Below are 24,996 nucleotides of genomic sequence, written 5' to 3'. Positions count from 1 at the left end.
GGTGCTCCCCTGCGCCCCCTAAAAGTCTTGCTCACTGTTAGCAGTTAGAGCGTGTCTTCACAGCCCCAATTTCTAGGTGCGTCATAGTGTAGCTACCAAACCAAGACACCAGTCTGTGGGCTGCCTCCGGGCTCTTCCTGTTGAGAGTGATGGCATGTCAGTGCTGGATTAGCTGATGAGGAAAGGTTCAACTTGTCGTGTTCAGCAACTAAGGCTCTCACTTTACCTGTAGCTTAGAACTGCTTGTGTTGGAAAGGAGGGAGGCAGTGCCTTTTCATCTTCTTTTTTCTAAATGGAAGGTACACGGTAAATGTTTCTGACTATTTGAACAAAGTTAAGGCTACGTGGGCAGCTGGGAAGCAAGTGACATTACAAAGAGGCTGCATCCTAGCTGGACTTGGGTTTCAGTTGAGGGGCCCCTTAGCTGGGTAGCACTCTCATCCAGCAAGCCTGTCCGATGGCTTTCTAAAAGAGGTCTATTTTAGTTTGTTTCTTGAACTCCAATTGCTATATGAGTGATCTTCTCTAAATCTGTAGTTTCATTTTGGGTAGTGCCTAAAAGAGACACAGAAGTCCCTGTTCAATCTCTTTTCGGGAAATTGAGAGCCTTGGTTTCTTTTCCACCCCTCCTCTGCTGTTTTAACAACAAACCCCCTTTGATGAAGGGCCATTCTGAGCTGGGCAGAGCTGTTTTTCCTGCTTTCATTTCTCCTGTTTTCCAAGCTCCCCTCCAGTATCTCCTGTACCTCTTCCAACCTTCCTCCCCACAGGAACAAAACCACAACAAACCAAACTTGGAGAGACAGGGAAGGCTTGTCCCCATTTGTGAAACCCCTTGAAAGGGTGTCACTGAAAGGGGATTCAAAAGCATATGGAGGGTTTCTGTGTTTCTCTTTCTCTGGAAGCGTTGGGAGGTCTCTGTGGATCCGATCTGGAGAGACTGGAGTGCTAATTTATGCACAGAAGCCATTCATGGGTCGCCACTAACAAGAAGACCTTGCCAGTTGCTTGTCATTCCTCTGAATTCAGAGGTTTTGAAAAGAACCCAAACTGTCCAAACTGGGCTTGTGGCTTTCTTCAATCTGTTTTTTTTTCCCCCTTGATATTTCTTCTTCCTCTGGCCTCTGTGTTCCCTGCCGCTCCCCTCCCCTCCCCCCCAGTGTTTCTCCTCTGTTGCCCACAGCAACCCCAGCAGTTGGTACTGGGGTGGAGGGAGTAGGCTGGGTTACCTCCATGTCAGCGAAGGAACGATTCACCGGATTAGCCACACAAAGAAATAGGCTTCTCTGAAAGTCTGATTCAAGCCCCCTCAGCATTTCCTCACCTTGCCGTTCCTGAGAGTCCTGTTTCTTCTGGTATCTGAGGTACCAGGTACCGAGACACCTCTGCCCCACCTTTGAGGCATCTGTTTGCCAACAGAGCTTCACAAACTCGAACATATTTCCTTTATGCCCACAATTCCCCTCCACACACACATACTCCGCCATCTCTTCGACGGGGAGGGTGTTACTGAATCTAATATCACTCTAAGTGAGCTGAGAGAGACAGACTGGGGAAGAATTAGCCAACAGCCACTCGTGTGGAAGAGGCAGAGAGGCTGCAAGGTTTTTCTCTCCTGCTCATTACCACAAGAAAGCGCTTTGTCAAAAGGAAGTGCCAAAGTCGTCATGGAAATAAATGATCAGGCTGTGGCAGCCAGATTAATTGAGCCATACTTAATTTGAGGGGGACTCTTCCATTAATGTGTCTAAATCTCAGTTTACAAATGAGCAGATGATGACTTGATCTGTTGCTGCGCTGCTTATTCTTGCAATTCTTTTGAACCTTAATCAGTAAACTTCTTTTCTCTCTGAAGACCGTTACACTCCTCCAAGCCCTGTAGACTGCTGAAAGAGACCACATCGAAGATGGTGGTTTTTCCGAAGGAGAGAGAAGAAAAATAAATTTGGAAACATAAAATAGTGTTTGTCATTTATGTCCTGTCTTCTGATTCCAAGGACGAGAGTGTGTGTTCTTTGAGATATTTGTCAATGACAGAGAACGTATGCTTTGAGTAAAGGCATTTTCTTCCGCAATGTTCATTTCTATTTCAATGGTTTGCCTCAGTACTTTTCTTTAATTAATACTGTTTATGCTCATTGATGAATAATTCAGAGTCGTACAAGCAACAGATGTCAGAGGATTCAAAATGCCTTTCCCTGAATTATTTATTATTTCCAAAAAAGTAGCAGGTTTATTGAACAAGTAATTGGCAACACAGATGTAGATCAAGGTTTGTCAGCAGGAAACAAGGTCTACTACTGCTTTCTTTTCTGTGCATGTTACAAACCAGGGCTGCATTATAAAAGGGACTTTAGCTGATGCCGCTGAGCAGGGGTCATTTATTCATCTTGGGTGCTGACTGGGGAGCTGGATCCTTGTTTGGTTTTCCGGTTGTCTATGGATGACAACACCTGAATGGGAATGTGTCCAACAATATAATTAATGAAAGTAGCCCAGCAAATACATATCAGACGCTATGACTTAATGCATGTACCCAGAAAGAGGGAACATCTTTGTTTGCAAAAATATGTCAAGAATAAACACCTGGGGAAAAAATCTGACAGGTAAAGGTTTACATACAAAAATGTTCTCTGCAGTGTTGTGTATAATAGAATTTTTAAAAGGAAAAAAAATCCAAATGTCCAGCAATGAAAAATTGGTTAAATAAATTCTGATAAATCTAGCAATACACTATTATAGTATAGCCATTAAAGTTTATATATATATATATGTTATTTAGAAAAATATCAATATTAAATAGAAGATGATATTAAGTGAGAGAGGCTGTAAACAAGTATGGTTTTATTTCTGTAGAAGATACGTGTATGTGGTTTTTTGTTTTTTTGTTTTTTTTTTGGAGGCATAGAGAAAAGTCTGGAAGGAACTACCCCAAAATATTAATCGTTATTTGGGCGTAGTAGAATTCCAGGTGACTTTTCTTCTGCTTCTCATCGTGTCAACTATAAATATGCATGTATTAGTTATAGTAAAAGGCCAAGCTGCTAAGAGATCCACAATATTGAGACTTAAAGAAATGAATTTCTCTCTCATTTAACAGCATGAGGTAGGTGTTCCATCTCTGCAGGTGGCTCTGTTCCATTCAGATATCCATGGACCCAGGTTCCTTCCATTTTGTAGCTCCTCCATTCCCCGGGGCCTTGTCATCTCCGACGTGGTCAAGGCTGAGTGCCATCACAAAGAGGAAGAGGGGTCACGGAAGACACCCTGGACGCTAAGTGGCACTTCTGCTCACATCCCGTAGCACGAACACAGTCACATGGCTACATTCTACTGCCAACTGCGAGGCAGGCAGGAAACAGAATCCTGATAGGGATCTGTGTGACCAGCTACAACACTGTGCTACGGAGGAGGGAGAAAACAAATTTTTCTGGACAGCTTTCAGTCTCTGCTAAATGTATTACCTGTATGATAAACAAATCACACAAAACATTTTTAAAGGGATAGAGTTTCCGATCAGATGTCTTGGGGAGGACATTTCCTTTAGGAATTAAGCAGACAGAAGAGGTATAAAATTTAGATACTGCCTTCAAGGGATTTAGTCCGACGGAATAACTGGATCAATAACAATTCAAACTCACGTATGCAAAGGGCCAAAAGAGTGGCCAGATAAGATGCCGAGGAGACAAGGCTGGGATCATGGAATAAGGTAGATTAAAAAGCTTGCAATTCTGCTTCATTGAGCTACTAGGATTACTTGGATTTTTGGAAAAAGTAAAGCTATTTGTGTTTTGTGACATGTTAGGGAAGCATGACCTTCCTTTTCGGCATGGAGGAACTGAATCATATTTTCCTACTGACCTAGCACTAATTTCAGGCTCTAATTGATCTTCAGTTAGCTGTTGTTTACTGTAATTCTTTGTTAAATCCCTAGTGATCTTTAACATAAAACATCTTGAAGGGCTGTAACTTAAGGGAAACTCTTGACTTAATAATGTAGAAATTATTTTTAAATACACTTAAAAATATGGTTTTAAAGTTTGAAAATATGATGATCTTGAGTACAGTATTTCTAGACCAATTTGGAAGATAAACCAGAACTATACTATAGATAAAGGGCTTTTTCCTTCCTGCCTTGGAAAGAAAATTGACTATCTTTGATAGATTTTTAGTAATCATGATACATTACCTTCTTTACAACAGGATCAAGTTTTGCGTATCTTTTGCCTAGCACCAAAGCTTTCAAGTCTGTAGAGTTTAGGCTAGCAAAACCAAAAGAATGTTCTGGTTTTATACATAAAACCTCCAAAAGTCAAACGGTGGGCTTTGGTGTCTTCTTTAACCCACCCCAAACATGGTCCTTTAAAATGCTGGAGTCCATTTGCTCTTTCCCTGATAGTCCATGAGATGCAACAAAATGAAGGCGGACAGCAACAACCAGTGGGTACTTGGGTGTTTTCTTTTTTTCCAGGAATTTCTTCCTATAAGGCAAGGACATGAGCAAATGAACCTCAGATTTGAAAGTTGCTGTTTTGCAAACAATGCTTATTTTAGAAATAACAATTTTCACAGATGGGGAGAACTTTAAAAATTGGGTGATCCAGCTGCCTTCTTTGCAGATGAAGAGCAAAGATGCAAGCAGGTCAGGTGACTTGCTGAGGTCACGTAGTTCATTTGCAGCCAAATTCAGAACCGTGGCTCTGACTTTCAGTCCTCTGGTCACCTGGCCCCACACCCCACCACGCCTCTCTTTGTGTTATGCCTCTGGGGGTCACCCGCTTGCTTCCCACCATGAGATGGAACCTCAGGTAGAAACTCCAGTGAAGAGAGGGCAATACTTTCCCCGCTCTTGACCCGTGGAAGTGGTTGGGCTGGGGACTGGGATGGAGTGGGTGTCATCTTTAGTAGGTCCCAGCATCTGCAGAGAGGATGAGGTCCATTTCTTGATTCATATTAATAATAAGCCCATTTGGGGCAGAAATCGGACTTGCAGCCAATTTTGTAAGGAAGTTTCACAGCCAGACCATCTCTAGACAAAGAATTTCAAAGTTTCTTTTTTTAAAACCATTACGCAGAGCACTGAGAGTTGAAATCTCACAGTAACAACAAAAATAAAATATTTCTTTTTTACTATAAAGTGGTCAACAAGCTGAAAAGCAGTACCATCTTTTAAAATAATTTTTCTTGCCCTTTTTGGGATCACCAATAAGCTGAATCTTCCCATTGGGGGTGTGATTCTGGTTTAATCAGTACAAATATTTTGGAAAATGTTTTATAACCTATAGGTTTACTGATTTCAAAGATTACAAATCCATTTGCCCATCTATCCATCATCGACCCATCCATCTGAGAGAAGTTTGGAAGAGTTTCCAATGAAGGACCAACAGCTTACATTGGTAGGAAGCCTGGGAGGACTCGGTACTTCAAACTGTGGTTTTTCTACTTAAAAAGCATATAGATCTTAATTTTCAAAACACAGTTCAGTTTATAACCGAAAATCAGGAAGTTTTATAATGCAGCCGACACTGTTGGTTATCATGGAATAGACATCCTTCCTTCATGCCTGCTAACGTGTGTCTTTATCCGGTTTTCTTGCCTGTGATATGGGCATGGTACCCAGCTCAGAAAGTGTCTACATGACAGGTACATGTGTAGTTCTTACTCTCTAGCTTCGTCTGATTAGATTTCTGTTAAGTTTGCCATCATCGGTAGCCAACTTTTTCTAGATTGAAAACATAAGTCTTTGTTGAAATGTTTTGTTATTCTAAATTGGAACCACCCTGATTTTATATCAAATAATTCATTTTTAGTTCAGTTACCACAGAAGCCAGTACTCTAGGGGCTGCTGCCGTTGTTAATTTATGTCTGACCTTGTTCTGAAAAAAATATTTAAGGCAGGGGAACCCTAATTTAGAACTTGCTGGTTCTTGCTTTGTTCATTAGTCTGGACCTGTGAAAATTAGTCCACTTCCGTGAGAAATCAACCTAAAGATTTTAATAAAAACTTCAAATGCCACCCTAAGTCCTGGGATTTCTTTGGACTCTTGATCATTGTGTCAATGAAAGTGGTTACAACTGCTATTCCCATCCTACAAACAGGGAAACAGAGACTTAAAGAGACCCAGTGACTTACCTAAGGTTGGTAGAGTATAGCCACAGGGTTCTTAGCTTAAACACTTGTCTAGACTGTCTTTGAATATATACCGGGGGTGCCAAAAAATGTATACATTTTAAGAAAGAAAAACTATTAAATTGCAATAAGATATACCGAAAACAAAAGATGAATACAAGTCACGTTTGACTTCTGCAATGACAAGAGGTGCTCAGAGTGTTGCCCAGACACTTCTGATTATGGCAAACTGCTGCTTGAGCAATGTTGACCAAAGTGTCCACTTGTATACATTTTTTTGGCACCCCTGGTATGTAAGTGTCCGTTTCCTGGTGGTCATGCTACTGGGACTATCTGTCATGGGCACAGTGGGAAATGTGTGGACCCTGCTAGAAAGCACCTGGATTTTCAGATTTTATAATAGGGTATTTGCCAGACCATGTGCCTGGGAGTCAGCAGCTGCGACAGTAGGTGGGTGTTTCTATGGAAGAAGAATAGACTTACCAAGTCACTCTGGGCTGTCAGGAGTTGAGAGACATTGGAACTACAGAAAAAACATTATTAAAGATGACTCTTAAGATGTCAAGAGGGGAAAAATGACTTCTTAGGTCAGAAAAGCAAAAGCTATCACACTGTGTGAGCCGCATGCAGAGGGATGGCTTCTCAAGGGCAGCTTCAATGCATTAGATTAAGTCTGCAATGTGGATTAAGGAACTGTGGGACTTAATAACGTCTGTATTAAAGAACAGCCCTTCACATATTCCTCTGTCATGAAAATGGAACCACTCTGATCGAATTTAGATGCAATATTAAAATTATTCTTTTGGTGACGCTTGCTGGATGTGTTAAAGTATCAGAAGTAACAACTGATTAAACCGAAACTTGAGCACGTGAGGGTTATTCAGCGCTAAATTCTGTTGCTAGAGGTTTTTTTTTTTTTTCTGAAATGTACTAAGAATTTTCTTCCTTTACATAATTTATGGTCATTCTGCTGTTTCAATGTGCCAAAAAAATGTTCTCAGCGTCTTGGCAGTGTTTTGGAACCTAGTGTATTATCTTAGTGTTAGGCTATATATACAGTGAACACTATATATTAATGGTGGTATTTCATGAGCTGAATTCTCTCTCATGGTCAAAGAAAAGAATAGGCTATTAAGTTACATATGGTGCTTAGCATGCCTTAAAGGAACAATGGTGGGAAATATAATTCTTCCTTCTCCTGTGGCAGTATGTAGTTCTGCTAACCTTATGCCTGTGCACAAAGACCTAAAAAAAGATGACAGTGTACAGTGGGGGTACCAGTGTATAGTGGGGGTACCGCTGTCCACACACTCTGTGGCCCACTTGATAGTTCTAGGGTTCCATGGGCTCCAGAGAGCCCTGTGGAAATCATGAAGCATGAGGGACAATTATGAGCCAGGCTCTTCTCCTTTCCATCTAAGGACAAGCAGATCGGGCAAAGATGAGGGTAGGGGGAGGCAGGGAGGTTCTGTTTTGAATCCAGATACATAATGAGGAATATAGTTGACCGATAAATATCTGTGCGTTTGGAGTGGGTATTAGAAGCGTCCAGGAAACCCCACCCCTCTTGCCCTTCAGAATGTCTCCTGGAACCCCCAAAGTAGTATATATTCTATGTTAAAGAGTATTTTTGGAATTTATTCCTAAATATTAAAAAACAAAACAAAACACAAACACATCAACTAGGACACTGGTTAGATCTCATCACAAACAAGTCACACCATTTAAGTTTTAATTTCTTTTGTCCTCCATGGATAAGACTCTCTCTCTTTTCCTGTTATTGCTCAGATTTAAAGGAATTTCTTATGTCAAAGAAACAAGCGAGTGTTTCTCTGTGTCTGTCTGAACTCAGTAGAAGGGTATCCAAGTACTTAATCCAAATGGTGTTAAATAATTGGCTTCTGGCTGAACTGTGAATTTGCAAATTCTAAGAAAAGGGAAAGTTTACATTTTTCCAGCTGCCAAATGTTGGGCTTCATGGTGAATCATTGGCACAGACTTTCTAAGCCAAGTGTGAGTGCTGCCTTGGGGCTGCTAGTCCAAGGCTGGGGAAGCATGACAGGTTTATGTAGGTGCCTGGCCAGAGCTCAGACACTGGGGTTTGGGGACCAGCCTCCAGCGCCGCGTGACTCCCCCTAGCAAACATCTTCGCTTGTCACCCCCTGTATAGGGTCATCATGGAGTGCTGATTCAGGAAAACGGACCACTGCCCAGGGAGGAGCCGTGCTGTTTTTCTTCTCTGTCTGTTAGGGTGTCAGTAAAGGAGAAGGCTTACTCACTTGAAAGCTTTGGATTACCGAGCAGTTCAAAAGAGCCTTTGCTGGTGGGATTTTCTCCTTGCTGAAGGTTTTCTTTGCTCCTAGAATGCTATGAAAAAAGGAAGGGAAAGATGAAAGACAAGCCCCTTTTTCAAAATACGTTTGAGTAGACCCATCACAGAGAAAACCCTGAGATTTCTCAACTAGCTATAAGTGGCATTACTGCATTTGGGAATTAGAAAAAGGGTCCACAATAAAGTTATTTGGGAATTAATTCATCAGTTGGTTCCTCCCAGGCACGGAGCACGTTGGAATTCGCCTCGTGGTGTTTGGAAGCTGGCAGCCTGGTTATGTAACCTGCAAGGCAAGCCCTGCCAGCCGGCCCTCAGTGAGCCTCGGGGGAGCTTCGAGACTCTATAACTTTCCAGAGTTGGCCAGCCCTGCCAATTAGATGCCAGTGGCCTGGGGTATATTGGGCACAGACTTTAGGCTTCACAGTTTTACAGATGACATGGTCTGTTTTTGGGATTTTGTCCTCAGTAACCTCCACCAACACCAGAGGGAAATAAGTGAGGGTCACATATTGCCTCCTTCCCCCGCTTAAAAAAAATTTTTTTTGATTGTGGTAAAATACACATAACAAAACTTACCATCCTAACCATTGTTAAGTGTCCAGTTCAGTGGCATTAAGTACCTTCACATCATTGTGTTACTATCACCACCGTCCCTCCACAGAAATCTTCTCATCTTGGAAAACTGAAAGTCTGTACCCATCAAACAATGATTCTCCATTCCCTCAGCACCCACTAACCACCATTCCACTTGCTGTCTCTATGCATTTGACCGCTCTACGGACTTTATATAAGTGGGATCATACAGTATTTTGTGACTGGCTTATTTCACTTAGTGTAACGTCCTCAAGGGTCATCCAGGTTGTAGCACGTGTCTTCCTTTTTCAGGTTGAACAATATTTCATTCCAAGTATATACCAGGTTTTGATTACCTGTTGAGGGAGGGTTGTATTGCTTCTCCCTTTTGGCTGTAGTGAATAATGCTGCTATGAACATGGGTGTGCAAATATTTCTTTGAGTCCCTACTTTGCATTTTTGGGGGCATATACCCAGAAGTGGGATTGCTGGTTCTTATGGTAATGGGTTCCCTTTTGGAAAAAGGAAAGTATCATGATTACCTGTGACTACCCTAAGAGTATAGGCCCTGATTGCTTACACTGTCCTCCTTTCCCCCCCATTTGTAGCCCACAGACCTCTGTGGTCACAGGCTTGGGGGAGAGGGGGAGGCCAAGTGTCTTGCCTCAGGCTGAGATCACCAGTGTTGACCTACTCCGTTTGGCCCTACATCTGATTAGCCCACTACAGCACGGAGAGAACAGATACATTGACGATCATGTCATGTAAATGATTCCTCCTTTCTCCTTTTCTTGTTCTTTTCCTTTTTCTTCTTTTGAAAACTAAGGTTTTGGTCTCTCCACAGCTACTTTAGCCTAAACTCCAGTAAATCCATGGCACTCCAGATTGGCTGTGCACAGGAGTCACCTGGTTGCTTGCTGACAGGTGTTATGATGGAATTGTGTTTGGGGTCAGACCCGGGTATGGGGATTCTGGAGAGCCCCAGTTGAGTCTGATGTGCACTCAGGTAAATGACGGACTGGAAATGAATATTTTCTCTATCTCTTTCTTTCTTGTTTTTCGTTATTTCTTTAGAACATATCTGCAGATTTGTAAATCTCAGCCCAAACTTTAAAGACTTTTAATAGACTTTTTTTTTTTAAATTAATGAGATTGCATGATGTAATTTTGAAACCAAGCATGAGGAGACCTGGGTCATACATACTCTTGTGTATGTCATTATCTAACCAGGATGATGAATTACTTAACTTGTCAGGATCGCAGTGCTTTTTTTTAAAAAAAAAATCTTGGTTTTAAAATTAGAATATGGATCGGCAAACCGGTTAGAAGAATGAAATTGATGATTTAAAAACAAAAATGTCCCCTCTAGCTCTAACGTGCTCTGAATGAACAGGTGAAATTGATGGGGAGTGAGGGAGGCTTTGAGCGTGAACTCTGCCATGTTCTAGCCATAATGAGCAGGAGAATAAAGAACCCCCACACTAGGTGCTGCTGGGGGTTCTGGGGCCTCAGACGCAGCCTCGGGGCAATTCTGAGCAGCAAATGGAAGGATACAAAATAAAGATCTGGAAGGCTCTGTAGTTGATAAAAAAGCAGGAATGTTGTACCAGGCAGACTGTTATAATGGGGACATTTTAAGTGATGGAGAGAACATAGCAGGACTCTGGTCCAATGGAGGAGTGTGTCAGAGGCCCCTGTCTCCTTCAAAATTGTCACCTCCTTGCCACCACACACCCTGTGCCACAAACTGTTTACGTCAGTATTTTTTTCTTGGGGATTCTTTCAAAGTGTATACTTATTTCTCTCCTCCTCTGATCCTATTCGAGGAATGTGAACGGCTCAGGTTTTTGTGTTTGTTTTTCCCCCCTCTCCAAATTAACACAGCTAATGCGATTGAATGATGGTGCCAGAAACTATTAGTGTAGAAAGCCAGAGGATGCAGTCCTACCCTGGACACCTCCAGGCATGGAATTTTACTTCCACGGTGATTTCTGAGGCCCATGGGAAAGTGAGAGGGGGTGGCCTTTTGGGGGTGGCCAGCTCAGCCTCTGGAACTGGGAGCAGGAGCCAGCCCCATAGCATGTGGCCGTCAGAATGACGCAGGGAGGCGTGTGAATGCAGCCGGCTGCTGCAGCTGGTGCACTTGACTCTGGGCAGTGCGTTCCCAGGAACCCGCAGGACACCAAGAACCATGAGTGATGTATCCCAGATCTGCCAGATGTGGGAGCCAGCGTGAGTCATGTCAGACCATTCATTAAGAAACGTTTTCTGGGTCATCTGGGCAAGGAACACTGGCTGTTTCCCCTGCTATCTGGGGCTGGAGGCACCCAAGTCCACACACCAGGATTCCCCAAGTTCACCATCATCTGTCTAAAATTACAGCCTGGTTCTCTGAGCAGACACGGTGCAGAACCCAGACTCTTTGATGGTCCCTTGCTTGTAATTTGTTAAAGGATTTCACCACTTTGGGTAGTGGAGGCTGGAGGGAAATTACTTAATTAAAAACATACATATAAGTTGCTGTGAGGTTTCTGTACATTCTATTAAGATCAGATGTGGTGGGATGGGGTATCTGAGAAGCCAAAAACTCTGCTGGCATTGCAGCCAATAAAATGCCAGGAATCATGGTCTTTTTTTCGTTGTTAGATGTGAGCAAGACAACTCATGGTGAATAACGTATTTATCTGAGAAGTTATAAGCTGACTTTTAAAAAACTCCTTGTGGGGCAGCCGGATAGCTCAGTTGGTTAGAGCGCGAGCTCTGAACAACAGGGTTGCCGGTTCAATTCCCACATGGGCCAGTGAGCTGCGCCCTCCACAACTAGATTGAAGACAACGAGCTGCTGCTATGCTTTCGGAGGGGCGGCCGATGGCTCAGTTGGTTAGAGCATGAGCTCTCAACAACAAGGTTGCCAGCTCAATTCCTGCATGAGATGGTGGGCTGTGTCCCCTGCAACTAAGATTGAAACCGGCGACTGGACTTGGAGCTGATCTGTGCCCTCCACAACTAGACTGAAGAACAACGACGTGGAGCTGATGGTCCCTGGAGAAACACACTGTTCCCCAGTATTCCCCAATTTAAAACAACAACAACAACAACAACAAAACCTCCTTGTGGATAAATAACATACAACTAAAAAAGTAAATGCATGCATTTGTTGGGTAAAACTTCACAGCCAGGTAACTGTAGTGGGGTGAATGGTGCCCCTACCCCCAAAGAGATGTCTCTGTGAATCTCTGTGACTATGATTTTATTTGGAAGGGTGGTCTTTGGAGATATAATTAAATTAAGAAACTTGAGATGAGATCATGCTGGATGGGCCCTAAATGCAATGACAGGTGTCCTTGTAGGAGACAGAAGAGGACACAGACACACAGGAGAAGGCCACGTCAGGACGAAAGACAGAGAATGGAGAGATGTGGCCATAAGGAGCCGCTGGAGCCACCAAGTAGCTGGAAGGGCCAGGAACAGACTGTCCCCTAGACTTTTCAGGGGGAGCCTGTCGACAACTGGATTTCTGACTTCTGGCTTCTAGGCCTGTGAGAGCAGAAATGTCTGTGGTGTTAAGCCACCAAGTTTGTAGTAATTTGGTACCAAAACTAAAACAATAACCAACACCCAGATCAAAAAACAGAATGTTACACAATCCCAGAAGCCCCCTCCTGCCTCCTTCCCGTCTTCGCACCCCCTCAGGATAACCAGTCTCCTGCCTTCTGTCACCATAGATAGGTGTTATGTCCTTGAAGCTTAATTACAGCAGTCCCTCCTTTTTCTTGGTTTTACGTTCCTTGGGTTCAGTTACCCTTGGTCAACTGCAGTCCAAAAATATCAAATGGCGAATTCCAGAAATGAGCAATTCATAAGTTTAAGATCGCGCACCCCTCTGAGTGGCATAATGAAATCTTGTGCTGTTTCGCTCCATCCCGCCCCAGATGTGAATCATCCCATTGTCCAGTGTCTCCAAACTGTATATGTTCCCTACCCGTTAGTCACTTTGTAGACATCTTGATTATCAGATCGTCTCTATCGCAGTGCATATACCCTGCATACATACATCTTTCTTCCTGTGCAAACATTTATTTCCAGTGTGGGCCCTCGAGAGTTCTCTCTTACATGCCCGCTTTGTGTGGTGAGCGGCAAAATCCAAGAAGGTGGTGTCTCTGTCAGCCTGGGTCCCCAAGTGACTAGAAGGATCCAGCACTCCTGTTGACTTGGATGAGCAAGCAGTAAATTGTCTTTTCTGAGCCCTGGAGATGTTGGGGTTCTTTGTTACCGCAGCGTAACTGGCCAATCCTGAGTGGTTAGCTATGAGCTAACATACACGGCAACTTACCGGGAGAGAACATGTGGCTAATTCTCTTATATTGTCACGGTGACATTAATAGAGAGTTTTGTTTTTTTTAATTTTTGTTTCTTTAACTGAAGACATAGAATCAGCATTTAAAAAGTACTGTAGAGATGGAACATCTTTGGATATGGGATAGTTGATCTGTTGTTGGTCATCTTTTGTTTGATTATTTTCCACTTCTTATGCTTATGATTTTGGAAATTCTGAAATACAAATGGATTTTTGGTGTTGCTAGGAATTGAATTCTGAGAAGGAATTGTTGCAGGAATTACAGAGAGCACTTTTGGAATCGTGCCAAGTTTAATACTTGTCCTTAGAGGAAAAAAATTCCAGAGAGCACACTTGAATTGGGGGGGGGGGGGAGAACAAAATTTCAAAATATACCTCTCTAACAAATACTTGCATGAGGGAGACATTTCCCCTTCCCTGCTATTTTTTTCTTCTCCATTCCCTCCTCCTATTTAACGGCCTATTCTTGGGTATGGTAATTCCCCCATGTAAATTATATGAAAAATACTTTCGGTCTTCTAACTGCATATCCAAATATGCAACTTTTTAACTAGTTCCAAGAGGCTTCTAGTCCCCTTCATGGCTCTCTTCAAGTTGAGTCATATTGCTTGAGTTATTACTTTGTAAAAACCGAGTTAGGTTGGGTCCATTTATGACAAGCATTACCCCAAACTTGAGTCCCAGTGTCCCCGTGTTTATTCTGTAGTGATCTAGTCAACAGATAGCCCAATATTTGAATTCTACTCTGAGACACATGGAAAGCAGTCACGATTCCCCTCACGTTGAGCCTGCCTGAGAGCTTAGGTGCAATTAGTCCTAGGAAGATGGTTTTCACCTCTGTCAGGCTTCTTGAATGATTTTAACCCAGACTCATACATGGTGATTGAAAGTGTTAATGTTACCACAGAAAGTTAGCAGAGTTATTTCTATTTAGAATAGAGAAGAGAAGGTTGAGGATGATAATTTCAACAATGGATAAGTGATTTTTTAATAAAACATTCAAAAGTCATACATAAATAATCCATATATATTTAGAGTAAGGAGTCCCTTTTGTCTCTCTTTTTTTTAATCAAAGTTTATTGGGGCGACAATTGTTACATAGATTTCAGGTGTACAATTCTGTAATACATCATCAATAAAGCCCATTGTGTGTTCACCACCCAGAGTCAGTTCTCCTTCCATCACCATATACTTGATCAAGAAGTCCCTTTTCAATTTTCCCAATTCTGCCCTTCTCTACAGAGGTCACCGTAGTAAAAAAGAAAAGAAAAGAAAAGAAAAGAAAAGAAAGGAAAGGAAAGGAAAGGAAAGGAAAGGAAAGGAAAGGAAAGGAAAGGAAAGGAAAGGAAAGGAAAGGAAAGGAAAGGAAAGGAAAGGAAAGGAAAGGAAAGGAAAGGAAAGGAAAGGAAAGGAAAGGAAAGGAAAGGAAAGGAAAGGAAAGGAAAGGAAAGGAAAGGAAAGGAAAGGAAAGGAAAGGAAAGGAAAGGAAAGGAAAGGAAAGGAAAGGAAAGGAAAGGAAAGGAAAGGAAAGGAAAGGAAAGAAAAGAAAAGAAAAGAAAAGAAAAGAAAAGAAGTGCTATTTTATACTTTCAGACCTTATTCTTTGCATTTACAAACATGAGAATAAGACGTATCTAGGTGTTTTTTCAAACATAAATGTCCACACAAGACATTATTATAAACTCACTTCAAATTTTTAAATTTATAATGGAAGTCTCTGTGTGGGTACAGTTATATCTGCCACAGTCTTTATAACAGCGGCTCATTAAATAGATGAATAAAAATGTAACAACTATTCCCTTCGTGATGGATGTTTAGGAAGTTTCTTTTTTTTTTTTCTATTACAAATAAGATAAACCTCTGTCTCCATAAACTCTTAGTTTATTTGCTTCTTTATGTCTTCCTGCATATGTGTATTTTCCCAGGATGGATTCCTAAGATGGAATTGTTGGTCTACAATACACACATCTTCATTTCTGATACATCTTGCCTTTCCAAGAGTTACCGTGTTATGGTCCTACCAATAGTGAACAGGTGCCTGGTTCTGCACAGTGTCTCCAATGCTGCCATTTCAAAACTCTCTTTAGTTTTTGCTAATCTGTTGAATAAAAAAAAAAATCATGGTTGATTTCATTTGCTTCTCCCTGATTTTTAATGAGGTCCCAACATCTTATCTTATGTGTGTTTATTGCCCATGTGTATATCCTCTTCAGAAACGTGTCTCCTCATAGCTTTTGCTCATTTTTTTTTAATGAGTTGTTTACCCTTTTAATTGATTTTAGGAACTCTTTATATATTTTATATATTAAGACAGTTAATCTTCAATACTATGTTACAAATGTTTTCTCCCGGTCTATTTGTTATTGCTTATGTGAGTGTATGTTTATGTTTTGTTTGCCTTTTTATTGTAGAGGAATTTAAAATTATTTTATAATCAATCTTTCAGTCTTATCTTCTGTGACTCCGGATTTCATGTCTTGCATTGAAATGCCTTCTACCTCCTAAGACTATAAAAATATTCTCCTCTCTTTTCTCACACAGTGAATTTGGAACCTGGCGCTATGTAAAATAGAATTCCTCTCTACATTTCTCCCCGTATTCCAGTTCTTTAACGTTCTTCAATAAAATTTTATTCCTCTCTTCGTATAGGTCTTGTAGATTTTTTTCTTGTTGTTAAGTGTAGTCCTAGACATTTTATGATTTGGGTTGCTACTGTGAATGGGATCTTTTCCAGAAAAGTCTGATTAATTGCCCAGATTCACTCAGCAAACAAATAAGGGCTATCTATTTTTTGCTGGTGTTTTGCCTTTGCAGCACCTGAAACAGGATGGCACTTCCGGGGCATCCCCACTCATTGTGTCTTTTGGTTTCGGGCAAGTGGTAGATGGTTAGGCTGGTGATGGTGCAAGTGTTGGATGGAGGGAGCACCCCAGCAGAACCTTGGCTGTGCGTACCTGATACCCTGAGTCTTGTCCAGGACTCCCCTTGACTGTTTAATAACAGATGGTTCCAGCAGGAGACAAGGGGACTCAGTAAAGATAACTTTGTGACCTTAATAAGGAATTAAGGTGGTTTTATCTCCAAATTTGAATGTTCTGTTTTTTTCTCAGTTACTTCTATTGCCTTGTCTTCCATCATATTTATTGGGTATATATAGAGCTGCCAGGTAAAATATAGGATGCCCAGTTAAATTTGAGTTGCACCTAAACAATGAATAATTTTTGTACTATAAGTATGTCTCAAATACTGCATGGGACATATTTACACTAAAAAGTTATTTGTTGTTTATTAGAAATTCATATTGAACTGGGTGTCCTATATTTTATGTGTTGAATCTGACAACTCTACCTTACCTAAAGCAGACACATGCTCTCTCCCCTCAAGTAACTTACCTCCTAGGGATGGAGAAAGACTGTAGGGCAACTATCTGTATTCTTTACTGCTGCCAAAGGGCCCTTTCTAACTAGGTCTCAAGCTCTCTTTATAAAGATAAGCCTTTTCATTTATGGTCTAATCTCTTGCTGGGCTCTGGGCTCATTTCCCCACCACCAACAACCATGCCATGCCCAGGCCCTCTTCTTGCCCTCTACATCCTTGCCACTCTTCTCTCTCTCTCTCTCTCTCTCTCTCTCTCTCTCTCTCTCTCTCTCTCAGGTAAAAAGTACATAACATAAAAGTACACTCTTCATAATTTTTAAGTATGCAGTATAGTATTGGTAACTTTCTGCACATTGTACATATGCACATTGTTGCACAACAGATCTCTAGAACCTTTTCGTCTTGCATGACTGAAGCTCTACTCATGCAACAACTTCTGTTTCCTTGGCAACCCTGGTGACAACCAGTCTGTTTCTGTTTCTATGAGTTTGATTACTTTAGATACCTTATATAATTGGAATGTTGCAGTATTTGTCTATTTTGTGATTGGCTTATTTCACTTAGCACAATATCCTAGGTTCATCGACGTTGTAGCACATAGGATTGCCTTATTTTGAAAGGCGGAATAATATTCCATTGTATGTATAGACCACATTTTCTTTCTCCATTCATTGATGGATGGATGCTTCCACATCTTGGCTATTGTGAATAATGCTGCAATGGACAGGGGTGTCAAATAACTCTTTGAGATTTTATTTTCAATTCTTTTGGATATATACCCAGAAGTGAGATTGTTGGATCTTTGTATAGTAGTTCTGCTTTTAACTTTTTTCTTTTAAAATTTTTTAAATTTATTTTAAGTGTATTTTTCCGGACCCGTCAGCTCCAAGTCAAGTAGTTGTTTCAATCTAGGTGTGGAGGGCGCAGCTCACAGTGGCCCATGTGGGGATCGAACTGGCAACCTTGTTGTTAAGAGCGCCACCCTCTAACCAACTGAGCTAATGGGCCGCCCCCTGCTTTTAACTTTTTCAGGAACATCCATACTGTTTTCCGCAGTGGCTGTATCATTTTACATCCCCACCCATAGTGCACAAGGGTTCCAATCTTTCCACATCCTTGCCAACACTTGTTATTTCCAGGTTTTGTTTTGTTTTTGATAGCAGCCATTCTAATGGGTGGGAAGTGATATTTCATTTTGGTTTTGATTTGCATTTCCCTGATGAAATGCAAATGTGATGTTGAGCGTCTTTTCAGACACTTGTTGGCCATTTGTATATATTTCTGGAGAAATGTCTGTTTAAATCCTTTATCCATTTTTTATCAAGTTATGTTTTTTGTTGTTATTGCATTGTGGGAGTTATTTCTATATTCTGGATAGTAACCCCTACTCTGACATCTGGTTTGCAAATATTTTCTCCCATTCCGTAGGTTGCATTTTCACTCTGATGATTGTTTTTCCTTTGCTGCACAAATTTTAAGTTTGATGTAGTCCAATTTGTCTATTTTTGGTTTTGTTGCTTGTGTTTTTGGTGTCATAGCCAAGAAATCATTACCCATTCCGGTGACTGAAGCTTTCCCCCTATGATTTCTTCTAGGAGTTTTATAGTTTCAGATGTTAATATTTAAGTCTTTAATCCATTCTCAGTTCATTTTTGTATATGGTGTAAGGGTTCATCTTCATTCTTTTACATGTGGATAATCCAGTTTTCCCAAAACCACTTGTTGAAGAGACTGTTCTTTTCCCATTGTGTAGTCTTGGCACCCTTGTTGAAGATTATTTTACCATATACATGAAGCTTTATGGGCTCTCTATTCTGTTCCGTTATTCTATATGTCTGTATGCCAGTGCTATACTGTTTTGATTACTGTAGCTCTGTATTAAGTTTTAAAATTAGGAAGTGTGAGACCTCCAGTTTTATTCTTCTTTTTCCACTATCAGCCCTTCTCCCACTAACTTTGTGACTCCCACCCTCTGGCCTAAGCCAAACTAAGAAAAATAAGAACATAAAAAGTTTTCCATAAATCTAGCCTCTTCAGGTTTATTTCTAGATATCTCTTCTGTAGTATAAAGAGATTGTCTTTATACTAAAATTATATCGCTTTCTATTTTTCGATGTAACAATGCTGTTCTTTTAGGATATGATGGCAAAAGCAAGTTATTAACATTATTTCTAATTAATATGAAATAAAAAATTGTAATGTAATAACTCAGTAAAATAAAAGTTGGCAATCCTGTGTTGGTTTCTAAATTTTGGGGGCAGGGGGAATATTAACAAATAATCCTTTATATTTTTATTCAAAGTAACACATGCTCATGTTACTTAGAAAAACATATCAAATACTGTATTTTGTTGTGTATAATGAGCACTTTGTGAGGGAAAATTTGTGAGGGAAAAATAAGGATGCACGTTATATCTGGGTAGTACTAATTCCGTACCTGTGTAAGTGTTTTAAATTCTTTTATTTATGCTTATGAGTTAAAAGTGTAACTCTAGAAATCAATAACAGTATCTGTATGCCAAATAATACCCTGCAATACAATAATTGGTTTTGTTCGACTTATGACAAACTTGCAACAACGAAGAGTTCTTGGCCTTCTGTGATGAGTAAATGTTGTAAATTTGTTACCAGCACGTACAATTTCTTGTACCATAATAAATTAAAAAGTAAATGTTAAAATTCCTTTATAATACAAAAAACATGTAAACAAATAAAAATTTGAATTAAAACCTTGCAACGAAAGATTTTTTTTTTTCCCCTGAAAGTTTGGGCCAAAAACACGGGAGTGTCTTATACATGGCAAAATACCAGTATTAAGGAACTTGGGGTGAACAGCTGGTCTGTTGCCTCCCCCTTTTCTACTACTGCCCAGAGGCAACTACATCTGTTTTTAGTTCTTTCATTGGTGGGCCTTCTTAATATTATTTTTATTTTATTTCATTTATTACATTTTATTTATTTATTTAAGATCACCAACAGGTTTTATTTGTCACATGAAAAGTCTGAATTTTAAACAGATTCTTGGCCTGGGAGCTGATGTCCATCAGCTTGTTTAACTTTAGCACCTGTCTCACCTCCAGTAGCTTTTCTGGAACTGCTACTGTCACCATGAAGCACCATAAGTTTTCCCAATTCAAACTTGGCTTCTTCAGCATCTTGGCTTTTCTAACAAAAGACATCATGGAGCAGATAAATAGATTGGCGAGCCTTTCTACATCTTTTCCAGTGCTATCTAGAATCAATATATTGACCACTTCTTTCAATTCATTTTTGTCTGCCCCTCTTGGGTCATGGTTTCCATCATCTTCTTCTGGATTTGGTGGACCTGTTAATGCTGAGCATAAGAGGTCTTCCAAATCTGACTGCTGCGTTTTTTAGTAAAACCACACAGAATAGCCATAGGTAGTCTTTTTTTTTTTTTTTTTTTTTTTAATTGGGGAAGGGGAACAAGACTTTATTGGGGAACAATGTGTACCTCCAGGCCTTTTTTCCAAGTCAAGTTGTTGTCCTTTCAATCTTAGTTGTGGAGGGTGCCGTTCAGCTTCAAGTTGTTGTCCTTTCGGTCTTAGTTGTGGAGGGTGCAGCTCAGCTCTAGGTCCAGTTGCCGTTGCTGGTTGCAGGGGGCACAGCCAACCATCCCTTGCGAGGAATCAAACTGGCAACCTTGTGGTTGAGAGCCTACGCTCCAACCAACTGAGCCATCTGGGAGCTCAGCGGCAGCTCAGCTCAAGGTGCCATGTTCAATCTTAGTTGCGGGGGCGGAGCCCACCATCCCTTGCAGGACTCGAGGAATTGAACTGGCAACATTGTGGTTGAGAGCCCACTGGTCCATGTGGGAATCGAACCTGCAGTCTTTGGAGTTAGGAGCATGGAGCTCCAACCACCTGAGCCACCGGTAGTCTTGACATCAACATGAGCTTTAGTCATGGTTGGCCATTTTTTAACCATGGAGCATATTTTGTCATGCATAAGATCCAGGCCATGGAAATTAGTCAGGCAGTTTTTGCCTTGAACATCCTCAGTAATTGACTTGAATTTTCTAAATGCAGCTTCATCCTTCTGCTGGTCAGCGAGGCTCACTTCAAAAACACGACTCTTGAGACCATCAGATGCAATTTTGGTTCCTTGAGTTCTCCTGACTAGTGTTTTCCCAGTATTTCTTATATTAAGCATTGCTGGTGCTTTCACATCGTACCAATCTTTCTAAGAAAATGTGTCAACCACTTTCTCTTTGGCTCCCTTCTTGCCGCCTTTTGTAAGGCACTTATTCTTGCCGACCACCATCGTGCTGCTCATAGAGCCAAAAGGCCTTCTTAATTTTAAATGAATACTTACATGCTGTTTCTCAACTATCAATTTTAGATGTGTTCATTTTCCTCCCCTCTAGTGTGTCAGTGAGTTAAGGAGGATTTAATTTGCTTGTATTAATACTACCCCTCAGCTCTCCAGCCCCTCCTAATGGTTAAATAGTTTTCAACAATTATTAGGTTGGTGCAAAAGTAATTGCGGTTTTTGCAATTTTTTTTTTTTTAACCTTTTAAACCGCAATTACTTTTGCACCAACCTAATATTTTTAGTAGTTCTCTAGGTTACCTTTGTTACTCTCTGTAATACATTTCTGCCTCAGTACCCCCATAAGAAAAAGTATGGGAGAGGTAAACTTTCTGAATCCTAGCATGCCTGAAAATATCTTCATGTTGGTCTTCTACTTTGTGACTCAGTTTTGTTGTCTGTACAATGGGGTGATCATAATTGCACCTACCTCTTAGAGTTATTAATGAGGATTAAATGAGTTAGCATATAAAAAGCTGTTAGACCATCTTTAGTCCAGAATAAATATGTTTGGTAAACATTAGCTGTTACCATAGTAATGGAAGCACATTAGATGTGCTATAGCTTTCAGCACTCAGAAAACCTGGTATGGATAACAGTAAGGTAATAAGAGGAAAGTTTGTGTGATTAAGTAAACAATCCTATTACCATAGTTGCACCAGAAGCCTATGAATTTTTCTTAGTGCTTTTCTTCTCATAAAATCATAATCAGTGTTTTAGGATTTACTTGTATTTTTAGGTCAGTAGGCTGTTTTCAACTCTAGATTTTTCAGTAAGGCGCAGTCATTTCCAGGAAATGGATTTAAATTATAATGCAAATTTGGTTTAGATGCCTGAAAGCCGTTTTGGAGGGTAACAATGCAAGCTCCTTGAGGAGGATGGAAAATTTAGGATATTGAAGATTTACGAAATAGGTTGGCCCAAGTACAAAAGCAGAAAAACAAAACCGTCAGCCTGATGGTCGTCTAGTGGCTGCTCGGAACACTATTGAAGGGGAGTGCGGGCGGCATTTAGGCTGTTGACAGAACGTGATGTCTACCACAGGGTAGTAGTAGCAGCGTTCGTCATTCCTGGCCTCACCTTAACCCTTTCTTATAAAGGAAAGCACATGGCGTTATTAGGAAGCACTGAAGGGAGACTGGGTCTAGTCTTGGGGACCCAGGGAAGCTGTCTGGGGAAGTTTGAGTGAGTTTCGTTTAGGCAAAAGAAAGGAGGTTGAGAGAGCCGTAAGTGCAAAGACTCCTAAGAGGAGGGAAGAAGGCCGGTGTATCTGAGGCACAAAACTCTAAATTGGAGGAAGGCACTTGCAGGAAGAGGCACCCGCTCACTCAGGGCGTCTGTCATGGGCCACACTGAAGACGAGGCTTTATTCCAAGAGCAGTTGAAGGGATTTGTCTTGGGAAGCAACAAAAACAGATTTGCAGTGAGGAGAAGGGAATCGAGAGGGACAAGAGTGAATCTGGGCACTCCTCTTCGGAAGCCATTATAGGGTCCAGAGGGAGGTGGTTGTATCTTAGACCAGGGAGACAGTGTCAGATGGAGGGAAGTTAGCGGGATTGAGAGTTATTGAGAAATAAATCTACAGGGCGAGCTGGGGTGTGGGGTGTGGAGGCATCCTGGATTTCCCACTTGTAGAACTGGGCAAAAGGTGATAGGAACTGGGAGAAACCATATCACTGATGGAACTGCTTCCTCTCACAGATGAGTGCACTGAAATTTAGTGAAAGTAAGGGACCCTGGTTCCCAGAGCTGGCCATAGCATTCTGGTGGCCGGTTATGCCTTCAAAGGAAAAGGGGGCCACGTTGCCCAGTCACTGTCTCACACACTGGGTACCTTCTTTGCAGCCTTGGTATTTTCTCTAACCTTCCAGGAATCTGTGGAATAGAACCACTTGACCACTCTATTTGAACATAAGTTGTTTTCATTTTCTTCTGTGTCAGCCTTGAAGTGTATCAGCAAATGAAAACAACATTGTATAAACAAAACACAAAACAGCTACCCAGGTCGTCCTGTTTTCTCAGGTAGGTGCAAAACAGGTCTTATCTAAAGCAGCTGAAAAGGCACAGATGGAATAATTGCACTGCTCTTCCAGGAACAGGCAACCACATGTGCAAAACGATTGAAGAACAAGTTTTCAAATCTTCTGCTGCAAAGCTCTAAGGAAATGGCTAAAATCCTTCTAGAACCCATTTCTCTGTGAGCAAAGGGAAGACCTGGACAATGATTTTAACAAAGCAATGCTAGGCATATTTGTAATTTGAGTCATCTCTCAAATTTTTTTGTTTCTTGGTCAGTTTAGCTAAAGGTTTGTCAATTTTGTTTATCTTTTCAAAGCACCGACTTTTGGTTTCATTGATTTTTCTCTGTTGTTTTTCTATTTTCTATTTCATTAATTTCCACTCCAGTTTTTATTATTTCCTTCTTTCGGCTTGCTTTAGGTTTAGTTTGCGCTTCTTCCAATGTCTTCAAGTGGGAGGTCAGGTTATTGATTTGAGATCTTTCTTTTTTCATAAATTCACTTATAGCTATACATTTCTCTTTAGGAGCAGATTTAGCTGCATCTCATGCACTTTGGTATACTGTATCTTCATTTTTACTCATCTAAAAGTATATACTAATTTCCTTTGTGATTTCTTCTTTGTCCCATTGGTTATTTAAGAGTTTAATAGCCACCTATTTGTGAATTTCTCAAAATTCGAATTTCTTTCTGTTGTTGCCAGAGAACATGCTTTGTATGAATTCAGATTAAATTTACTGAAGTTTGTTTGATGGTCTAGCATCTGGTCTGTCCTGGAGGCTTCCAGGCGCACTGAAAAGAGTGTATTCTGCTGTGTTGAGTGCAGTGTTCCATAGATATGTCAGGTCTGGTTGGGTTTTAGTATTGTTCAATTCTTGTTTCCTTGTTGATCTCCTGCCAAGCTGTTTTATCCATTATTGAAAGTGGGATGTTGAAGTCTCCAACTATTATAGTTTAATCATCTATTTATCCCATCAATTCTGTCAGTGTTTGCTTTCTGTATTTCAGGGCTCTGTTAGGTGCATACATGTTTATAATTGTATCTTCCTGATGGGTTCACCCTTTTATCATTGCTCAGTGTTCCTCTTAATCTCTGATAACATTTTTTGTTTTAAAGTCTCCTTTGTCTGATGTTAGTATATCCATTCCAGCTCTCTTATGGCTATTGTTTGTATGGTATTTTTTTCCATCTTTTGCCCTATTTTTTTAACTTCGAATCTGAACTTCCTTGTAGACAGCATATAGATGGCTCTTGTTTTTTATCAAGACTGATCATCTCTGCTTTTTAACTGAATTGCTTAAAACTCACATTTAGGGGGCCGGCCCGGTGGCTCAGGCGGTTAGAGCTCCATGCTCCTGACTCCGAAGGCTGCCAGTTGGATTCCCACACGGGCCAGTGGGCTCTCAACCACAAGGTTGCCAGTTCAATTCCTCGAGTCCCGCAAGGGATGGTGGGCTCTGCCCCCTGCAATTAAGATTGAACACGGCACCTTGAGCTCAGTTGCCACTGAGCTCCCAGATGGCTCAGTTGGTTGGAGCGCATCCAGTCAACCACAAGGTTGCCAGTTCAACTCCCACAAGGGATGATGGGCTGTGCCCCCTGCAACTAGCAACGGCAACTGGACCTGGAGCTGAGCTGCGCCCTCCACAGCTAAGACTGAAAGGACAACAACTTGACTTGGGGAAAAAAAAAATGTCCTGGAAATACACACTGTTCCTCAATAAAGTCCTGTTGCCCTTCCCCAATTAAAAAAACAAAACAAAACAAAAAAAACCTCACATTTAATATTGTTGATATAATTGGATTTGTATCTGCTATTTTGCTTTTCGCTTTCTTTTTTTATTAAGTGAATATTTTATAGCGTAGCATTTACAT

General features: G+C 40.9%; 1 protein-coding gene and 1 pseudogene across 1 annotated transcript in view; one reads left to right on the top strand and one right to left on the bottom strand.

Moving 5' to 3' along the window:
- Window positions 1–24,996, top strand: part of PITPNC1 (phosphatidylinositol transfer protein cytoplasmic 1) — a 215,043-nt gene that overhangs the window by 60,976 nt on the left and 129,071 nt on the right. The gene's annotated exons all lie outside the window — the stretch shown is intronic.
- On the bottom strand, window positions 19,780–21,221 carry LOC141568930 (small ribosomal subunit protein eS1-like; annotated as a pseudogene).

The sequence above is a fragment of the Rhinolophus sinicus genome, chromosome 12 (assembly GCF_057876585.1).
Source record: "Rhinolophus sinicus isolate RSI-liver-muscle chromosome 12, RSI-T2T, whole genome shotgun sequence".
NCBI classification, from domain to species: domain Eukaryota; kingdom Metazoa; phylum Chordata; class Mammalia; order Chiroptera; family Rhinolophidae; genus Rhinolophus; species Rhinolophus sinicus.
Note: the sequence above shows the minus strand (reverse complement) of the source record. Positions and strands in the feature narration are given on the sequence as shown.